This window comes from Muscardinus avellanarius (assembly GCF_963383645.1).
Source record: "Muscardinus avellanarius genome assembly, chromosome: 3".
NCBI lineage: Eukaryota > Metazoa > Chordata > Mammalia > Rodentia > Gliridae > Muscardinus > Muscardinus avellanarius.
Window position 1 is genome coordinate 93,519,933 of NC_137788.1, and position 21,040 is coordinate 93,540,972.

The 21,040-nt window shown below is 35.0% G+C and overlaps 1 pseudogene across 1 annotated transcript; it reads left to right on the plus strand.

The window, feature by feature from the left end:
- Nucleotides 1–1,344: 1,344 nt before the first annotated feature.
- On the plus strand, nt 1,345–2,946 carry LOC308260836 (T-complex protein 1 subunit zeta-like; annotated as a pseudogene). Its single transcript has one exon. The product of its transcript is annotated as a T-complex protein 1 subunit zeta-like (transcript).
- The last annotated feature ends 18,094 nt before the right edge of the window (nt 2,947–21,040 follow it).

Genomic DNA, 21,040 nt, shown 5'->3' on the forward strand with positions numbered 1-21,040 from the left:
TGATCTTTATCCCGATAGGCTAGGCTATTTCCTCATTGGGAATCCCCCTTGTGGTTTTGTGATTACATATATATATATATATATATATATATATATATATATATATATATATATATATGCTTGAAGAAGAATAAACGAGCTCCTGCTTGACTCGGCTCCCGGCTGGTGTGTGGTTCTGTTCAGGCGTCGGCACCCACCTTCCTGCTCACCCCACTGCTGATGGGCTGGACCTGTCATCTCTTAAGCCAGCAAGGCTGGCTTTGAACCAGCACGATCCTCCTGTCTCCGCCTCCCAAGAGCAGGGATTACAAGCGTGCACCATGACGCCCGGCTATAATGATGTTTTTAATATTAATTTTTAAATATTAAATTGATATAGTATTTATGTTGAATAGTTGATTACTGAACTTCTGGACAAATATTTCTTTTCTACTTCTTTTTTTGGGGTATTATTGATTGAACCTAGAAACATTCTACCATCAATATATACCCCTAGCTTTTTTAATTTTGATTTTGATACAGGATCTCACTAAGTTGCTGAGGATCTTGCTAACTTGCTGAGGCTGATCTTAAATATGCAGTTCTTCTTGGTTTACTCTCCCAAGTCCTGGAAGCTTGTATAGACAGCTTGGATAGTCTTAATTTGTGTCTGTAATAATTGTTTCTTCAGCCTCAGTTTTGTCCAGATATTTCTTAGACCTGGACTGTCCAGGTATTCTAAATAAATACCATTTCAAAAAAGTAGTATTAGTGAGTAACTCTACATTAGAACTTTTTGTTTTTCTGTTTGTTTTTTTGTTTTGGGGGGTCTGGAGATGGAACCCAGGGGCATTCGACCTCTGAGCTACACCCCTTGCCTTATTTTTTATTCTATATTTTGAGACAGGGTCTCACTGAGTTGCAGAGGGCCTTACTAGTTAGCTGAGGCTGTCTGTGAACCACGATCCTCCTGTCTCAGCCTCCCAATGCTGGGATTACAAAAGTGCGCCATCATGCCCTGCTTACATTAAGAGTTTTTTTTTTTTTTTTTTTTTTTTTTTTTGGTGGTGATGGTTCTGGGGTTCCTGGAAGCCCTTCTACCTCCGGGCTACACTCCAGACCTATTTTATGCTACACTCCCAGACCTATTTTATGCTTTTTAAAAATTTTTTGGAAACAGGGTCTCTTAAGCCAGTGCAGCTGGCTTCGAACCTCTGCGATCCTCCTTTCTCCACCTCCTAAACTTGAGGATTACAAGCATGCCCACCACACCCAGTTTACATTAGAGTTTTAAGATATCACTTAGGCCGTGCTCAGCCGGGTGGGGCGTGCTTGCTCATCTCCTCTTCCTCTGCCGGGGCAGCAATGGCGGCTGTGAAGACTCTGAACCCTAAGGCCGAGGTGGCCTGAGCGCAGGCTGCGCTGGCAGTCAAGATCTCCGTGGCACGTGGGCTTCAGGACGTGCTGAGGACCAACCTGGGGCCTAAGGGCACCATGAAGATGCTTGTTTCTGGCACTGGAGACATCAAGCTTACTAAGACAGCAATGTGTTGCTACACGAAATGCAAATCCAGCACCTGACAGCCTCCCTGATAGCAAAAGTAGCGACAGCGCAGGACGACATAACAGGGGACGGAACAACATCCAACGTCCTCATCATCGGGGAGCTCCTGAAGCAGGCCGACCTCTACATTTCTGAGGGTCTTCATCCCAGAATAATCACCGAAGGTTTTGAAGCTGCAAAGGAAAAGGCACTTGAGTTTTGGAAGAAATCAAAGTAAGCAGAGAGATGGACAGGGAAACGCTTATAGATGTGGCCAGAACATCTCTATGTACTAAAGTTCATGCTGAACTTGCAGATGTCTTAACAGAGGCTGTAGTGGACTCCATTTTGGCCATTAAGAAAAAAGATGAACCTATTGATTTGTTCATGGTTGAGATCATGGAGATGAAACACAAATCTGAAACAGATACAAGCTTAATTAGAGGGCTTATTTTGGACCATGGTGCACGACATCCGGATATGAAGAAAAGAGTAGAGAATGCATACATTCTGACATGCAATGTGTCATTAGCATATGAGAAAACAGAAGTGAATTCTGGCTTTTTGTTTTTTACAAGAGTGCAGAAGAGAGAGAGAGAAACTAGTAAGAGCTGAAAGGAAATTCATTGAAGATAGAGTTAAAACAATAATAGAACTGAAAAAGAAAGTCTGTGCTGATTCAGATAAAGGATTTGTTGTTATTAATCAAAAGGGAATTGACCCCTTTTCCCTGGATGCTCTTGCAAAAGAAGGCATAGTAGCTCTGTCTGCACAGAGATTAAAGGAGAAATATGGAGAGGCTGACTTTTGCTTCGGGTGAGATAGCTCTAAATTATTTGGAGGAACTAAGTCCTTATTGTTTGGGATATGCAGGACTTGCCTATGAGTATACCTTGGGAGAAGAAAAGTTTTTTACTGAGAAATGTAACAATCCCCGTTCTGTCACTTTATTGGTCAAAGTACCAAATAAGTACACACTCATGCAAATCAAAGATGCAATAAGAGATGGCTTGAGGGTGGTCAAGAATGCTATCGAAGATGGTTGCGTGCTTCCAGGTGCTGGTGCAGTAGAAGTGGCGATGGCAGAGGCCCTGACTAAATATAAGCGCAGTATAAAGGGCAGGGCCCAGCTTGGGGTCCAAGCGTTTGCTGATGCATTGCTCATCATTCCCAAGGTTCTTGCTCAGAACTCTGGTTTTGACCTTCAGGAAACATTAGTTAAAATTCAAACAGAGCATTCAGAATCCGGTCAGCTTGTGGGTGTGGACTTGAACACTGGTGAGCCAATGGTAGCAGCAGAATTAGGTGTATGTGATAACTACTGTGTGAAGAAACAGCTTCTTCATTCCTGCACTGTGATTGCCATCAACATTCTCCTGGTTGATGAGATTTTGCGAGCTGGAATGTCTTCTCTTAAAGGTTGAAAAATTTCCCTGTGTCATCGGAATCTTGGAGACTACAAAACAATCCTGTACAATATTGCTATGGAATCTTTGTGTAAGCTTCAAGTAACTTTTCAAAGGAATTTTCTCATATGACAAAAGAATACTTGGCCACTATTCAAATTATGATGTGAAATAATTCCAGCATTTTTTAAATAGCACTGAGTGTACACACAAAGCAGGTCCTTTTCACCCAGAAACTGGATGTCTTGTTTAGCTGCAAAGACACCACAGATTTGTTGATGTTGGATTAACATCTTGTTTATTAAATATTCCTTGAAAAATAAAAAATGATAATCACTTAAACAACAATGGCCATTTTATATAATGCAACCCTGAGGTTCTCAAGGCGGGTTGTGCTGGTGAAAAAGCAGGAGCAGAGCATCTTAGATAAGGCTCGGAGAGCACAGTCCCATCCTCCTTGGACCCTGCACCCAATGAAGAAATAATCTAATTGAAAAAATATTTTTCTTACTATGGGTGTACTTGCTGGATTATCAACATTTTCTTTAAAATAAAACATTTATAAAGCCAAGTGTAGTGGCACACACTTGTAATCCCAGTAGTTGGGAGGCTGAGACAGGAGGATGCAGGCTCTAGGTCAGCCTCAGCTACTCAGTGAGGACTTCTGAAATATAGTGAGATGTTGTTTCAAAATAAAGAATAAAAAAATGGGGCTGGGGGTGTAGATTAGAGGTAGAATGTCTCTGGGTTTCATTACCAGTACCACACAACCAAATATTTATGGATGCAAATGAGTGCCACCATTAAATTTTATACCCTTTTCTATTTTCTAATTTTAATATGATATACAGCTTTCTATAGCTCTGTGTGTATGTGTGGTGAGACAGAATGCAATGCAGTGATACTTTAGTTTCTTTCATTCCATTATATATATATAATATATATTATATATATGTTTACAGAAGATTTATTTCCAGCAGAATCTTTTCCAGATATCTTGAAATGCAATATATAATATAATCATATATATATAATATAATTTATCATAACAAAATATTTGTATTTTCTAATAATATTAGAGTCCTAAAATGATTAGAATGTAATTAGCAGGCTTGATTTCTAATTTTTCTGACTTTTGTCTTCACTCCTTATAGTAGGGATAGAGTGACCACCTGCCTCTTTAAATAAGAGAATAGCAGAAAAATGGTATACACATAATCAAATTTTGTGAAAATGTGTTTACAATGACCTAATTACTCCTTTGGATGAAAATAGCAATTGATAAATTATGATGATCACAACTCTCATTTATCTTGAGCAAAATGGCCAAGCTCAACTTCAGTTACTTTAATTCATTTTTTGACTTACAGAAAATAAATCATCTGAGAATCAATGCTTATTTTCTGCTATATTCACACAAATTAATCAGGCTGATAAAATAATTTGAGGATAATATTTGAACTCAAGAGTCCAAAAGAGTCAAAATACAATGTGTGTGTGTGTGTGTGTGTGTGTGTGTGTGTGTGACAGAATGCAATGCAATGATACCTTAGTTTCTTTCTTTCCATTTCACTATTACTCTTGAGATTCACTCTGCTTGCTTGTTCTTTATCCTTTTGATCAATGAGTTAGATCATCTACTAGCATCATGTGAAATTTCAGGCCCAGCATAGATCTTGACCCATTCCATATGAAGGAGAATCCCACTCATGTCTAGACGCCCCTGAGGAAGTTCATAACAAGGCCTCACACTACCACCAACTGCTAATTATAGTTGCTTGGTGATGCCTCACTGCTGCTACATCTACACTTACCAGAGAATACCATGAGGTCCACCTTAAAGCCAAAGTGACCAGAACATTTCACTATCTCTGCAGTAGCATCTGTGTCCCACAGAATTCATTCATACCCCTGACCCTCAGTTGTGCCACACTCCCTCACAATGATCACAAGGTTTCACTGTTGATATGCTCTGGCATATCAAAAAGTGTTGTGTGAAAAGATGTGATCCAATTTTCGCTTTAAAGCCCATGTCTTTTCAGGATTGAAATGCAGACTAACACAAGTATGAGACAAATCAACATGTCAAGCTGCCATGTTGTCTCCTACATTTTAATTATTGTTATTGATTGAAGCATGTGTACCAGAATCTCTTTTATTTCAAGATTATTTCACTGTACGTACTTTAATTACTTGAGAAATTACTTATTTGCTACCCACAGCAATCCTCAGCCTGTCTACAAGTGACACTGATTAACATTTTATTTGAGGTCACTTTATATAGGTAATTAGTACTATAATTTTCTTTTTAGTACAGCTTTTGCTATACTTTGTTTCTTTGGAGGTATTGTAATTTGATTTTTATTTGTTTTTAAATTTCCCATTGACTTCTTAATTGACCTATTGGTTATTCTCATCTATTTTACACTTTCTAAATTTCCTTTTGTTGTTAATTTTTAGCTTTATTCCACTTTTAAAGGTACTTTTTTGTATTGGGTATTAAACCCAGGAGCATTAGCTGAGCTATACCCCCAGCCATATTTTATTTTTTATTTTGAAAAAGGGTCTGGCTAAGTTGCCAAGGGTCTCAAGAAGTTGCTGAGGCTGACCTTGAATCTGTGGTCCTCTTATCTCAGCCTACTGGGATTACAGGCTGCACTATCATGTCTAGCTTTTGATTTTTTGAGATGTGTGGTGTAGCCTGGAGAAATATATGTTGTTAAGAATAATGTGTATTATACGTTTGTTGGATGAAATGTTCTGCACATTTTAAATATTAATTTGGTCCATATTAAAGTTTAACTTCAATGTCTCTCTTAAATTTTGTTCTGGATAATCTGTTTATTAATTCAAATAAGATATTTTTGTTAGTAAATATTACTGTATGTATTTCTAACCTTAGGTGTTTAGCAATATGTTTACACTTGAGATTATATATATATATATATATATATATATATATATATATATTTTTTTTTTTTTTTTTTTTTTTTTTTTGGTGGTATGGGGTTCCTGGAAACCCTTCTATCTACCTCCGGGCTACACTCCCAGACCTATTTTTATATTTATTTTTTTAAATTTGGAAACAGGGTCTCTTAAGCCAGTGAGGCTGGCTTTGAACCTGCGTGATCCTCCTGTCTTCACCTCCCAAGCACAGGGATTACAAGTGTGCACCACCATTCCTGGCCTTTTTCCTTCTCCTGCTGCAATTTCCAAAATAAAAACATTTGTTTTTTTAGCCCCATAATTTGCATAGGTTTTGTTTTTTCTTTTCTTTTTTATCTGACTTATTTAAAAAGACTTATTTCCAAGCTCAAATTTAGCCTCTCATTGGAGCTCCAAATTGTGTTTTTAAAAATTGTATTTATTGGAATTTTTAAGCTCCATGATCTCTGTTTGGTTACTTTTTAGCTTTCCTTCTCTTCGTTTTAACAAATGTATGTTTTGTTTCTTTTTTTATAAGGACATGTTGAGTGTCTCTCCCACCTGTATCACATCTCTTCTACACCCTGACACCCTTATTCAGTCTCAGGAAATAAGCAGCTACTTTTGCTTTGTTTCTTCTTTTTGGAGATGCTTCTCTATGATTCCAGTTTGCCATCTTCCTGCCATCCATGTCTAACTCCAGCATCACGCTCAGTTCCAGTGCTATTGCTTTCCTTTTCAGTCCCATTCAGCTCCCTCCAGTTCCACTTCTTTTTGTTGTGAATAACTGATCTCCATGTAATTAGCTTGAATAAAAAGGAAATGTAATGGCTCATATTAGTTTTCAATCAAATTATCTGATGGGAAGTGTACAGTAAACCTTAAAAAAATGGGATTCAACAACACAGATGCCACCAGTACTTTACATTCTATTATTTGTCATCACTTTTCTTTTTGGGTTTTATTCTGCCTCACAGTTTACTGCTTTATTCAGCATGGTTGGAAACACAGAAAATTACCAAACTTCACATTTTGTGTTTTTCAACCTCATACGTTTTTCTTCATTCCAGTTTTAAGCAAATCAAACCTGGTTTAGATAGGTGGCTCTCTCTAAACCTAGAAGCTATGTCCAGTTTATAAAGAAATGATAGTTTAATGTAGATTAAGAAAGATTTTTTTCACAGGAGAAAAATAAACGGGGAATGAATTTCTCAATTCCAGGATATTTCTATTTCATCTCATATATTAAGCACAGGTGTTCTTGGTCTGGTTATGAATATTGCTCACCTCAGATTTATGCTGCTATAGACAGAATAACTGGGTTAATAGTTGCACAATATCTGTATATAAATAAGTTAATATATAACATAAAACCTATAATTATTAATTTTTTGTTATAAGATGCTGCAATGAAAAATGCTACAATATTTTTTAAGATAGTATTTTTTATATGAATTCTAGATGTCATCCAAGTCTCCTTGATAGAAAAACTACTCTATTCAATAAAAACTGAAGTGTTACTTCTGTAAATATAGATATCACACTTTAGGGAGAAAATATAAATCATACCATCAACTCTAGAACAGCATGACCCTCAAACTGTGAGTCTATCTCATTTGCTATATTGCACATGTGAGAATTATATATTAATCTGACTGCTATTACCAGTGATAACCTCAATAATAGGTGCCAGAAAAGGGGGAATGGCAAGTGCTTTGAATGAGCTGCAGGAAGCCTGTTAAGTGGTAAAGTGTGCCTAAAATACACCAAGGGAAAAATACAATTCTTAAAAAGCACAAGAGCTCCTTCTAGGCAGTAAAATAAAATCCTCTGTGGCCACTTTTGTTTTATGTGATATCCTAAATGTTATGAATGAAAGTGATGCTGACTTGAAATAATTTCCCATCTGGTAGCTGGCTGCACTGTCTTTTCCTTTTGTTGGAGGCACAGATGAGGACTACTTTGAAATCCAAATGAACATGTATTCGGGTAAGCTGCAAATGAGCGTCCTACTTACCAAACTTAATACTGTGCTAAATGTACTCTTAGTATAATATTGCTCCTTAATGAACTCAGAAATCTGAATAAAAATAAAAATTAGTACCACCATCTGTGTATGTGTTTCTACTTAGAATCATATTTGCTAGCTTATGTATTTGATTATAATGAAAAAATGTTGGTGAGAATCATAAAGGTTAAAGTAACTTAACAAATCTCCACATGATAAAATAATCATTAAGAAAACAAAAACAATATTTCCAAGGTGAAATATATCATTGTTTTGATACTGAGGTACTACTTTATAAATTTTGTTAACAATAAAATTCAACATTTATTAAATATAATTGTTTGCCACTGTGAGGATGACTAAATATCAATACCATACAGAAATGCTCATAATGTCCACCAGAAGACTGATAAGTATACTAGTTTCCAAAGGCTTTAATGATTATGACTAACTTAAAATTATACCCAATTTTGAACATAAGGAAAGACTTCTTAAAGAAAGTATCATTTAAAATGCATAAGGAGTTGCAAGTACTATATTGAAAAGAAGTAGTGATAGTAGACATCCTTGTCTTGTTTCTGTTTTTATGGAAGATTCTTGCAGTTTTTTCCCATTTAATATGATCTTGGCTGTGGGCCTATGTAGTTTGCCTTTATGATGTTGAAGTATGTTTCTTCTATTCCAATTCTCTACAATGCTTTTAGTATAAATGGATGTTGAATTTTGTCAAATGCTTTTTCAGTGTCTATTGAAATGATCATGTGATTTTTGTCTTTGGTTGTGTTTATGTGATGAATTACATGGATTGATTTTTGTATGTTTTACTAGACTTGCATCCCTGGGATGAACCTACCTGGTCATGGTGTATGATTTTCTTGATATGGTTTTGAATGCATGTTGCTAGTATTTTGTTTAAACGGTTTTGCATCCTAGTTCATCAATGTTATAGGCCTGTAGTTTTTCTTCCTTGAGCTGTATTTATTTTGTTTTGGTATTAATATGATGTTGGCTTCATAAAATGTATTTGGGAGAGTCTTATTTCTTTCTATTTCATGAAATAGATTGAGGAGTATCAGGATTAGCTCTTCTATAAAAGGTTTTATAAAATTGACTTGGGAAACCACCTGATCCTGGATTTTTCTTTGATGGCAGGCTCTTTATTGCTATTTAAATCACTTTGATTGTTATTGGTTGGTTTAAATTTTCTATATCTTCTTGACTCGGTTTAGGAAGGTTGTATTTATCTAGAAAGTTGTCGGTTTCTTCCAGATTTTCCATTTTGTTAGAGTATAATTTTTCAAATTAGATTCTGATAATCCTTTAGATTTCTACACTGTAGGTGATAATCATATTTTTTCATCTCTTTGCAATTTGGGTTGATTCTCTTTTTTTTTGCTTAAGTTGCTTAGTTGTTTTTCTATCTTGTTAAAATTTTTTTTGAGAAATCAGCTTTTGGTTTTGGTGATTTTTTTTGTTTTTTTTTTATCCTATATTCTGTTGATTTCTGCTCTAATTTTAATAATTTACTGTATTGAGCTGGCTTTGGGGTTAGACTGTTCCTGTTTTTCAAGAGCTTTTTGAGGTGTGTCATTAGGTTATTTCATGATTTTTGGTTTTTATGTGGGTACTCAGTGCTATGAATTTTACTTTTAATACTGCCTTCAACATGTCCCAGAAGTTTTGATATGTTGTATCTCTATTTTTGTTTGTTTCTAGAAATTTATTGATTTACCCCTTACTTCTTCTATGGCCCATTCTTCATTCACCAGTGTAGTGATCAGTCCTCACATGTTTACGTGATTTCTCTTGGTCTTCTTATAGTTGATTTCTAGTTTCATTTCATTATGGTCTGAAAAGATACATGGAAGTATGTAACTGTTTTTAATTTGCTGGTCCTCACTTTGTGGCTCAGGATGTGATCTATTTTGGAGAAGGTTCCATGAGCAGCTAAAAAAATGTGAATATCAAAAGAAACTATCATAACCTCAACCAAGAGGCAACAGAATGAGAGATTTTTGTCACCTACTCCTCTGATAGAGGACTAACATCTAGACTATACAGAGAACTAAAAAAACTCAGCACTAAGAAAACAAATAACCCAATCAAAAATGGGCAAATGAACTAAACAGACACTTCATGAAAAATGAAATTCAAATGACCAGTAAATGCATGAAAAAATGTTCAACATCTTTAGCAATCAGAGAAATGCAAATCAAAACTACTCTGAGATTTCACCTATTCCAATTAGCGTGGCAATCATTCAAAACACAAACTATAAATCTTGGCAAGGATGTAAAGAAATGGGAACTCTATTACATTGATGGTGGGACTGCAAATTAGTGCAACCACTTTGGAAAACAGTATGGAGTATCTTCAGAAGAATGGGAACAATCTTACCATATGATTCAGCAATACCACTTCTGGGTATCTAACCAAAACAGTGGAAACCAAACTACCAAACTAATGCATGTGATCAATGTTCATAGCTGTACAATTCACAATTGCCAAAGTATGGAACCATCCAAGATGTCCATCAACAGATGAATGGATTACAAAACTATAGGATACGTACACAATGAAATTCTACTCAGCGTAAAGAAAAACACAGTTACATCACTTACAGAGAAATGGATGGGACTGGAGAACATTATGCTAAGTGAGATTAGTCAGTCACAAAAAATAAGAAATCATATGCTCTTCCTAATATGCAAAAGCTAAGGAGAAATTGGGTCATAAGAGGAACTCTAGATGAAGAAGGAGATACTATAGATGAGAAAATAAGATGACCTTCATGAGAGGAGGGGAGGGGCAAAGAGAAAAATTTTCTAATGTTCATGATGTACAGTAACAAATATATCAAAATCAGTCACTAAGCTGAATATGAGAAAGAGGGAGAGGGAGAGAATTGGGCAGAAATTGGGTAAGGGCTAACTTGGTGATGTGTGCATGTAGAACTCCATCACCTTATACTCCATTAAGATGTATAAGTGCAATAAACCAATAAAAAATCTTAAAAATGCATGGGGAAAAACAGACAATGTAATATGTATATTTGAATGTATCGATATGAATCTCAATATTCTGTAAAATTATAATGCATTAATAAAAATTTAAAAAATAAAATGTAAAATTAAAATTAAAGAGCTACTCATTACTTTGAGAAGTATATGTGAGTAAAAGATGATTACTATAGAAGCAATTTATTCAACAGATTATACACTTTAATATACACTTGTTAATCCTGAATTCAGATTTCCAAGATGCTCAAGTAATAAAAAGGAGCTATTAAAAATGATTTATGAGAGGTGATCAGTAGTATAAATGCTTAGACCATTGAATTCAAGCAAGAAATATGTAAAAAACCAATTGGCAAAAATTGAGAAGACAAGGAGGTGTGAAGGGCTCTAGATATTGCCTTGAGAATTTTGTATTTTATGAAATGATGGAAGAAAAACTTAAAATGTTCTGCGAAAGTAGAATATGATTCTAGTTACATTTGAAGTAGATTAATCAGTCCACAGGTTAAAGAATGTATTCCAGAGGAGAAACTCGGAATTAAAAAAAAATCACCTTGGAGGTTTATATGATAGTCTTATATATGTCAGTAGTTCACAAATATGTTGTGTATATTTTGTCATTATTTTGGAAAAAATGTAATATTCCATGTTTTTGCTGGTTGGAGTTAGAACCATTATGTGACTTGATTTACCAAAAAAAAGGATTATAAACAAACAAAGTTAGAGTCAGGTTATATTTTGCTTCTTCTCATCACCTCTGTTATTCCATGAAGTCATTGTCCCTTCAGTCTTATCCCACAAGCTAGTATAACATTTGTGTAGATCAGTCACATTTCTCAGTTTGTAGCATAAAAGAAAAATATCTAAACAAAAATCAATTACTAAAATTTGAGAGTTGAATTTATTTCTTCATAACCTGGAATATAGTGACTAAATTCACCAGAAATAACTGAATTATTAAAAAGAAACTCAAAATACTGAACCCAATACACAGGTAAGTATTAAGGTCTCTGATGTTAGAGCTCAGGAATCTGTAGTCTACATGAGAATTTCAGAGACTTATAGGAGACATCACTAATTTTAACATATGATCCTTTTTTATTTTTTATTTTTTATTTTTATTTTTTTGGTGGTACTGGGGTTCCTGAAAGCCCTTCTACCTCCGGGCTACACTCCCAGACCTATTTTATTTTATTTTATTTTATTTTATTTTATTTTTTGGAAACAGGGTCTCCTAAGCCAGTGTGGCTGTCTTCGAACCTGCGCCATCCTCCTGTCTCTGCTTCTCAAGCGCAGGGATTACAAGCGTGCACCCCGGCATATGCTCCTTTTTTAAAGCTTTCATTTTTTACTCTTCTAAATTATTACAATACATTGTAATAATATACATATTGTATATTTTAGTAAATGATATGCTCCCCAGAGCCATGAACTAAGTCTTATTTTCTTCATAGTGTATGCCACAGATGTCTCATAGTAGAAATTGAAAAAAAATATTCATTATATGATTCACTGATTTTATTTACACCGACACATACACACACAAACCAAAAAAAAAAAAAAAATAGAGACACAGATAGGAAACTTGGTCAATGACATTGCATATCATGGAAACTTTAGAGGGCTTTTGGAGCAGAACACTAACAAAACATCCAATCACAACCTCAGACTTACTGTAGAAAAACATTACCATATTTGGCACTACAGTAGTGTTAGGCATTTTATAACAGGGACTCTGCAACATCCACCTTTAAAGATTTGATTCCTTTAATGATGTACTAACAAATGATAAATTCTGAAAAGTTTTCACTTTGTTTTGGTCCACATTCTGGTCTTTTTTTGTTTGTTTGTTTGTTTTTGTTTTGTTTGTTTGTTTGTTGTTGTTGTTATTGTTTTGGTGGTACTGGGGTTCCTGGAAACTTTCTACCTTCGGGATCCACTCCCAGACCTATTTTATACTTTTTATTTGGAAACAGGGTCTCTTAAGCCAGCAAGGCTGGCTTCAAACCTGTGAGGTCCTTTGGTCTCCGCCTTCCAAGTGCGGGGATTACAAGTGTGCGCCACCACGCCCGGCTCATTCCAGTCTTTTGTAACTATGGATAAAGGAACCTAGGCAATAAATCTGCATCCTCAGGTCAATGTGGGTGTTTTCCCTGGCAATTAAGAGATTACAATGTGAGAATGTTCCAAAAGGAAGGAAAGATTCTTAATAATTGGAGCAGGCATAAATTAAAAATGTCAACTGTGTGGCTTAATATAAAATTTTATTTCACCAAAGAGTGACATTCTAAACACACTAGCCTTTAAAAAACATATAATTAAACACTTTTCAGATCTCACTTAGAATTTAACTGCCAGGAAATATCACTGAACTAAAATCCAGGTTACCAATATTCTCTATCTAATACAAATATTTTACGTTCTCTGGACTCCAGTGTTTGCATCTATAAAATGAAGGTCTTAAACTATAATATCCATAATCTCTCCTTTGTTCTGCAAATTCTTCCATTCTTTTATTAGAGTTTCTCAAGTAGAAAAATTAATGTTAAAGTGACAAAGGTATTCTCATAAACACATGGATTTGGGACCATTACGCATTAATACTCATTTGAGTTCAGCCTAGATATTATATGTGCAATACATATGAACATATATGAATATATAGGTGATTTATAGGAATAATAACAGAATAAGAAATAGATTGTTTAGTTTTCTTCGCCAAGAAATTTCATTTTTTATATAATATGATCACACACTGAATTATCTACAGTCTGGAACATGATTGGTGGTTTTTAAATAATATTTCTCTTTTACTTTTTGCAATATTTCTTATATTCAAATTTATATCCTTTTCCCCCTTGACTGCAGCAATGGGAAACCCTTTGTCTAGCTCACCTATAAATGTGTTATGCAGCACATGATTTGAGAGCATGGTGTTCAGTAGCTTTATCTTCTTGCTTATTGGTAGTATGTTTACCTTTTGACCCATGTAATATTTCTTGTAATGCCAAATTATCTACACAGGGAGAAGCTTAGTGACCTCACTGACAATATAAAATGGCCAAATTTGTTCCCTGCAACCTTCTGTGAATAAGACATAAAGGAGCAGATGCATACAATAGCAAAATAGGCAGCTATTATTTCAAAGAAAAGAAAAATCCAGGGGTGTGAGTAGAAACCTTTTGCGGCATTATGGATAATGTATTATTATTTTAATATATCAATTTGCTACAGGATTAGTTGCAAGAAAAACTGTGTGCTTTATATTAATAAAAATGCAGAGAAGGTACAAATCCTAGATAAAATTTTCTGTGATAAGATATACTAAATGGAAATCATTAAATAATTGATAATTCAATTTTGGAATAAAGTATCAAAGAAGATAACAGTCTCTAATTAAATAATGGCACCTAATGAGATTTCTAGCAACTTGTCTTCAACTTTCCAGATGAAATAGATTCTAAGTATGACTGCTATAATGTTCTAGCAGTAAATTCCTCATTATCTCTTTGACTATTATTATCTTGCACTTGGCCTGTGTCTTGGCTGTCACAGTTCAGATGAATATTGAGTGAACTTTCATCTGGCATTGTGTATCTGAACCTCTGACATTTCTCTCTCCATCCTAGCAGACTCCAACTTGCCTGCACATACAATAGACCCGTGTCCTATGAACATCACGATGGCCTCTCCTTATACCGATTTTTTCTTAATATTGTTGTATTTTACAAAGATGCTTAGATTTATTTCACGTTCCTTTCTCAAAATTTAAATTTTGGAGATATTTCAAAATTATACTTTATTATATTTTTAAATTCTCATTGCTTATACAAAACAGGATATAAATGTGCTACTGGATAAATAAATATCCAAATCACCTCCCTTCAACATTTTATTAATATATTAAATTTTGCTCACGAGATTTTTAGTTAATTATTTTTTAATTTTTTACTCTTTATTTTTTGAAATAGAGTCTCGCTGAGTTACAAAGGGCCTCACTAAGTAGTTGAGGCTGTTTGTGTACCATGATCCTCCTGTCTCAGCCTACCAAATGCTGGGATTACAAATGTGCGGCACATGTCCAGCTTAATTTTTTTTTTATTGGTTCATTGTCATACATCTTAATAGGGTATTAGATGGTAGAGACATACAGGTACATATCACTCATTTAGTTGTTCCCCAATTCCTACCCCAGTTCCTCTCCCCTCCCTCCTTTTCATGTTTGGCTTAGTGTACATCATATTAATTTATTTTTGGTACCAGGGATTACTCCCATTATCATTTTGTTTTCAAGCTACAGCCTCAGCTAGATTTTCTATTTTTTATTTAAAAATAGGATGTCTCTAAATTGCTAAAGCTGGCCTTGAACCTATAGTCCTTCTGTCTCCAAGTGTTGGGATTGTGTCATGGCTGGTATCAGGCTATATTTTGTATACTCACTTCTCTGGATAGTCCTCTCTTAGAGTAGTTCCCTGTATTGAAAGGGATAAAGCATTTATTCACAAATGTATTATCATGAATGAGTATAAAAGACATCTTTATCACAGCCCAAAAGCCTGAATCCTGATAGAAAGTCAATGCAATATAGGAAAGTAGCTCATAATATAATGGGCACTAAAGGTCCCAGATAGCAATAGAGTGGCACTTTAAACATTTTTTAAATCAGGTGTTTAGTAAGTTGTTTAAAAATGTACATTATTACACTTGTCTCAAAAAGATATTTGTCTTTTGGAGATATATGTGTGTGTGTGTGTGTGTATGTGTACTGGGGTTCCTGGAAATCCTTCTACCTCAGGGCTACACTTCCAGACCTATATTATAAATTTTTATTTGGAAACAGGGTGTCCTGAGCCAGCACGGCTGGCTTCAAACCTGCGCGATCCTCTTGTCTCCGCCTCCCAAGCGTGGGGATTACAAGCTTGTGCCACCACGCCTGGCTAATTGGATATTTTTTATATCAGATGATTTATAAAGAGATTTACTAAAGACTTTAAGCAGCTAAAGATACTTCCAAGCAAAATCCTTGGTTTGGCTTCTGTAAATACATTTGCTGATGGGATATATATTCGTGCAGTTTTCTCCAGCTTACTCATATTCCATAAATATATATTCAGAATTTTTTTCTAAAGTATACCAATGCTACAAAAACAGCTGTTTGTGCCTCACCTTTATATACAGAAGTGTCATGAACATACCTTATATCTCTGTATGTATCTCAGTCTAATTTTCATGTCATAGTTAATCCAGACTTCTTTGTCCAAAGGAGTATGGTAAAAAAAAAAAAATTCACTGCTTTGTCTCAATAGGTTTCATTTTGGTTAGGTTTCAACTCAGAAACACATGTGATTATTTTGATTAAATTTTTGTTGGGGTGATCATGGAGAAGAACTCACACATTCTCTTCAAAGATAATTCATATCTTTACTAGACCAAATATTTTCTAGGACACTAACTCTGCTTGAAATTTATCCCCTAATTTTACATAAGACAAAATAATTATGGCATATATAAAAAATAGCAACCCTTTAAATTTTTTCAAAATGCAATATTTATATAAAATGTTTAATATTTTTTGTGGCACTGAACATTGAACTCAGGGACATTCTACTTCTGAACTACACCATCATCCTGTATGTATGTATTAATTTTGAAACAGGGTCTCACTAAATTGCAGAGGACCTCACTAAATTGGTGAGGCTGGGTGCAAACCTGCAATCCTGCTGTCTCAGCCTCTTAAGTACTGGAATTACAAACACCCAGCTAAATTTTTTAATTTGTAATATTTCATTTTATTTCACTTTTTTCTTTTTTTCTATTGGGTTTTGAACCCAGTGGCATTAAACCTCTGTGCTATAATCCAATCCCATTCTTTTTTTGCAACAAGGTTTTTTCTAAGTTGCTGTGGGTTTCACTAAATTGCTGGAGCTGGCCTCAAGCCTGTGATGCTGTTTTCTCAGCCTCCAAAGACTGGGATTACAGAAGTGCACCTCCATGCCCAGCTTCATTTCTTTAGTAATTTAAATAGTAAATGTTAGTAGAAAAGTGAAATCAAAGCCTAATGCATTAGTTATCAATTGCCATGTAATGATAGTATACCAAATTATTGGTTCAGAAAACACATTTTATATTTTGTAATTTCTGAAGGTTAGGAGTTAGGGCACAACTCAGGTGGCTCTGCTGCAGCAAGACATTTGTTTGAGGTTGCACAAGGCTGCAAAGAAAGTGTCAGGATGGGCTGCTATTTTATCTCAAGTCTCAGGTGAGGAAATTTTTACTTCTAAGCGTTGGTGATAGGAGAATTTGATTCTTCGTGGTTTAAATGCTTGAAGAGTTCATGTTCTTATTGTCCATTGAATGAATGTCTCCTTTTCTTCTCACCTCATTTTGTCCATACAATAGCTCCAAATGTAACATCTCGATTCATCAAATTTAGCAGAAAGTTACAAGCAAGATGCCTTAAATTAATAGGTAATGTCAGCCCAGAAGTGTTATGTCCTTACCTATAGCAGTCTTTCTTCTTTTAGAAGCAAGTCATAAGTTATTCCTGTCCTCCAGGAGAGAAAATTATCATGGAATAAATATAAGGAAAAGCTATAATTGGGGTTATCTTAGAGCCTGTCCACTACAAGTTCATACACTGGCCCCTAAGTATGACTCTACCTTGTGCAAAATGTATTTATTTCCCCACGGGTCTCCAAAGAGTCTCATCCCATCTCTTTGGAGTTCAGAATCTCACCATCTAAATCCGATGCAAATAAGGTGACCTAACTGAGGGGATGGGAGAGGATAAGAGGGAAACTCTCTAAAACACATGTACTTAAACAAACATATCAAAGTCAATCACTAAACCAAGCATGGGTAGGAGGGATGAGGCGGGAATGGGATGGGAATTGGGTAAGGGCTAATTGGGTGATGTGTGCATGTATGTCTCCACAGTCTTTTATCTCATTAAGATGTATGACTACAATGCACCAATTAAAAAAATTTTAAAAAGGAAAAAAATAAATCAGGTACATATGTGGACAAGTCTCTTTTGGTGTTGTTCTTTTGATTTACAGCTCTATAAAACTGGAGAGAGAAGCTATTCCTCCTAACTTCCAAAACTAATAACAAAGCAGGTCTAGGAAACTAGCCACAGAGGTTCCTGTTAAAAAACAAAGAACATCGGCTGTGTGTGGTGGTGGATGTTTGTAATCTTAGTACTTGGGAGGATGGCAGGTTTGAGGCCAGCCTCAAGAACTTACCAAGACCCTGCTTCAAAGTAACAACAATAAGATAGAGCTGGGAGTGTAGCTGAGAGGTAGAACACCACTAAGTTCAAGTCTCAGTACCAAAAATAAAAGAATGAATAAATAAAATAATGGAGAACTTAGGAGAACTACAACAGAATTATGGATCTACGGGAGTTCTGAAGGGTTGGATATTCCTTGATTTGGTCTTACAGGCTTTGGAATAATTCTTCTTGTCCCTTGTCCCATGGTTCTGCCCTCTGAGTCATCTTTTCTTTTAATGAAAGGTATCATGTGTTTGCAGCTGAGTGGTTTTATCAGCCTGCTTTCTGACTGTAAAATTTTAATGGTACAACAATCTCTTTTCATTTTGTATGCTTCCTGTCCCTTTCTTTCTATGTTTTCAGTTATTTTTTCCCCTTATACCCTTGTGGTTTTTCTGTAGAGTTCACTGGGGTTTATTCCAACAGGCAAGAGACACATTTACAGAGCTCTTTGAGACAAGCCCTTTTTTTCCCCCTGGGATTCTGGCTGAGTTAAGAAAAACAAGACTCTTTTTCCTACAGATCCTTTCTATTGTTAGATTGACACATTCTGTGAGGCACACTTTTATCTCTTTAATGGATCCTCAGTGTGACTGGATACTCTGACCTTTTGATCTTTCCAAGGTTTTAAAAAAAATGTATACTCATTTTATCAAATTTTTCTCACTATTACGGGTCTTATCTCTCTTCAACTTTTTTCTAGTAACGCTTGAACATTATTTCTCAATTTTAGCATTTTTTGTTCCGCACAGAGTTTGAGAATTTTCAAAGTAGTCACCTTAACCTGTTTTTGTTTGATAGCTCTCTCAATTTATGCTTCTCTTCTTATATTTTTCTATAGGCAAAAAGAAACCAGACAACATTTTGCTTGGACATATCTTTAGCTAGATAACCAAGTTCATCACTTATATTTTCTGCCTTCAACATAAGGACAGGATGTAATTTTGACAGGCTTCCTGTCTCTGTGTCACAAAGATCTTTGCTTCCTCCCATTTCTACTAACAGTGCCTCACTAACAATGCCTTTGAAGTCTGCCATAGATACTTTAGGCTTTCTCTATCATTGATAAAAATAGAATTAGAAACATGGGGTCTGATCTACCTGCTAAGGAAGCCTACTTAAATTCTCTGTTCCTGCTCATTATTTCTATTTTATAATGAATTTCCATTTTATAATGAATTGCTTCTGACCTCAACTTACTGTATGACTTAATTTGTTCAATGAAGCCAGTTTAGAACAGAAAATTTTCATACATTTGCACATAGTGTCCATGTTCAAGCATCATGTGCCTACAAGGAACAACTAACATAAAGTACATCTTTATCCAAAACACATAAGATCGTACAACAACTCCTGTAAGTCTGTGTTGTCTCACCTCTCACCTACTCTGGTACGTCATATATTTTGCTCTACAACTTTTACTAACAGGGACACTTTAAATATCAATAGAATCTGAAATTTGTATAGCTTATGTGGTAGGAATGCTTGCCCCTGGAATGTAGATCTGTTGCAAAAATCTCTTCTTATTCAGACTACATTCAATACTGGCTATTGTCCAAGAGCTAATTTGTATATGGATGAGATCCCTAGTTGTAATCTAGAGAAGCCTAAGAGGTACTTCCTTTTATGTAAACAGGGTATGAAATAGGCAGCAATTTATCTTTGACTTTGCAGGAAATATTCTAGCATTCTTCTGACTCTTGAAAATTCAGTGAAGGAACAAGCCCAAGAATATTTACAAAATTTCCTCTGTTTGAATGTGTATCTTCCTAGGAATCCTAGAATATTAGCCACCTCATTTTTGTCTTGTATAATAAGCATGACCATTAGTTAGCATGTAATATATGAGTATGAGTATGATATAATTTTAGATACCCTGGTGATTAAAATCTATTTTTATCTGTCTCATATTTTAGGGAGAGTTTAACATATCTTTTATATTGCACTGTAAATGAATGTTCTTCATATGATGTGGATGCAAATTTTTATTGTATTTTTGAATTAAAATAAAAGGAATACATTTACTGATTCAAGGGCTGCATAGTATTTATGTATAGTTTATTAATCTGCTATAACAATGATCACTCATCTGTCAGCTTCACTGAAGTCAAGAAATACTGGACTATTAGATATGGTCCTTGTATTCTGAGTAGAAGAGAAGTTAGAGATACAAGTGACAGGGACATAAAGGGGTCACCACCTGTGCATTCTTTGTATCTTTAATATTGACACAAGCTATACTTCCCTTAGGGCAGTAGTAATGAGAAACAATTTTTAACCTACTCTCTTGAAAAGAGGTTGGGACAATTCCAGAGGTGTCTATTTGGACTTCATTATCTCTGATAGTACTTACTTCATAGGTCAAGAAACCAGTACAGGTCATCTAATTGGCACATATATAAAATAAAATTCTACTTTGGGAATGAAAAAATGATCTATGAGTGAGTCTATGAACCTACTGAATTTTCTTTGAGCTAACTTTTATCTAGAAATCCATTTGTTTTTTTTTTCCCTAAGCTCTGATGATGAGGGGAATCTATGAAGATAGTTTGGGTCTTTATGTATCAAAGGTCAGTCCCTTAAACATTCTAAATATTCTCCTTGCTCCAGTCACTCAAGTAATGGCAATAGGTCCCTTTAGGGAATGAATTGGGAAATAAATAAAATATACTGTCCTAGCTGTTGCAAGGACTTTTTTTTATCTGACCACCTTTTTAGCCAATGAATTCTGTATGCAAATATTGGCTGAGGTAAAAAAAAAAAAAACTGGGCAAGTGATCAAGACTTTTGGAACAGGAATGCTTTTGTATCTGATTCCTTATTTGTATACCTTTTTTTAGTCATAGATATTTAACAGCATATTTGTAGATTTGTACTATGTGAATGATT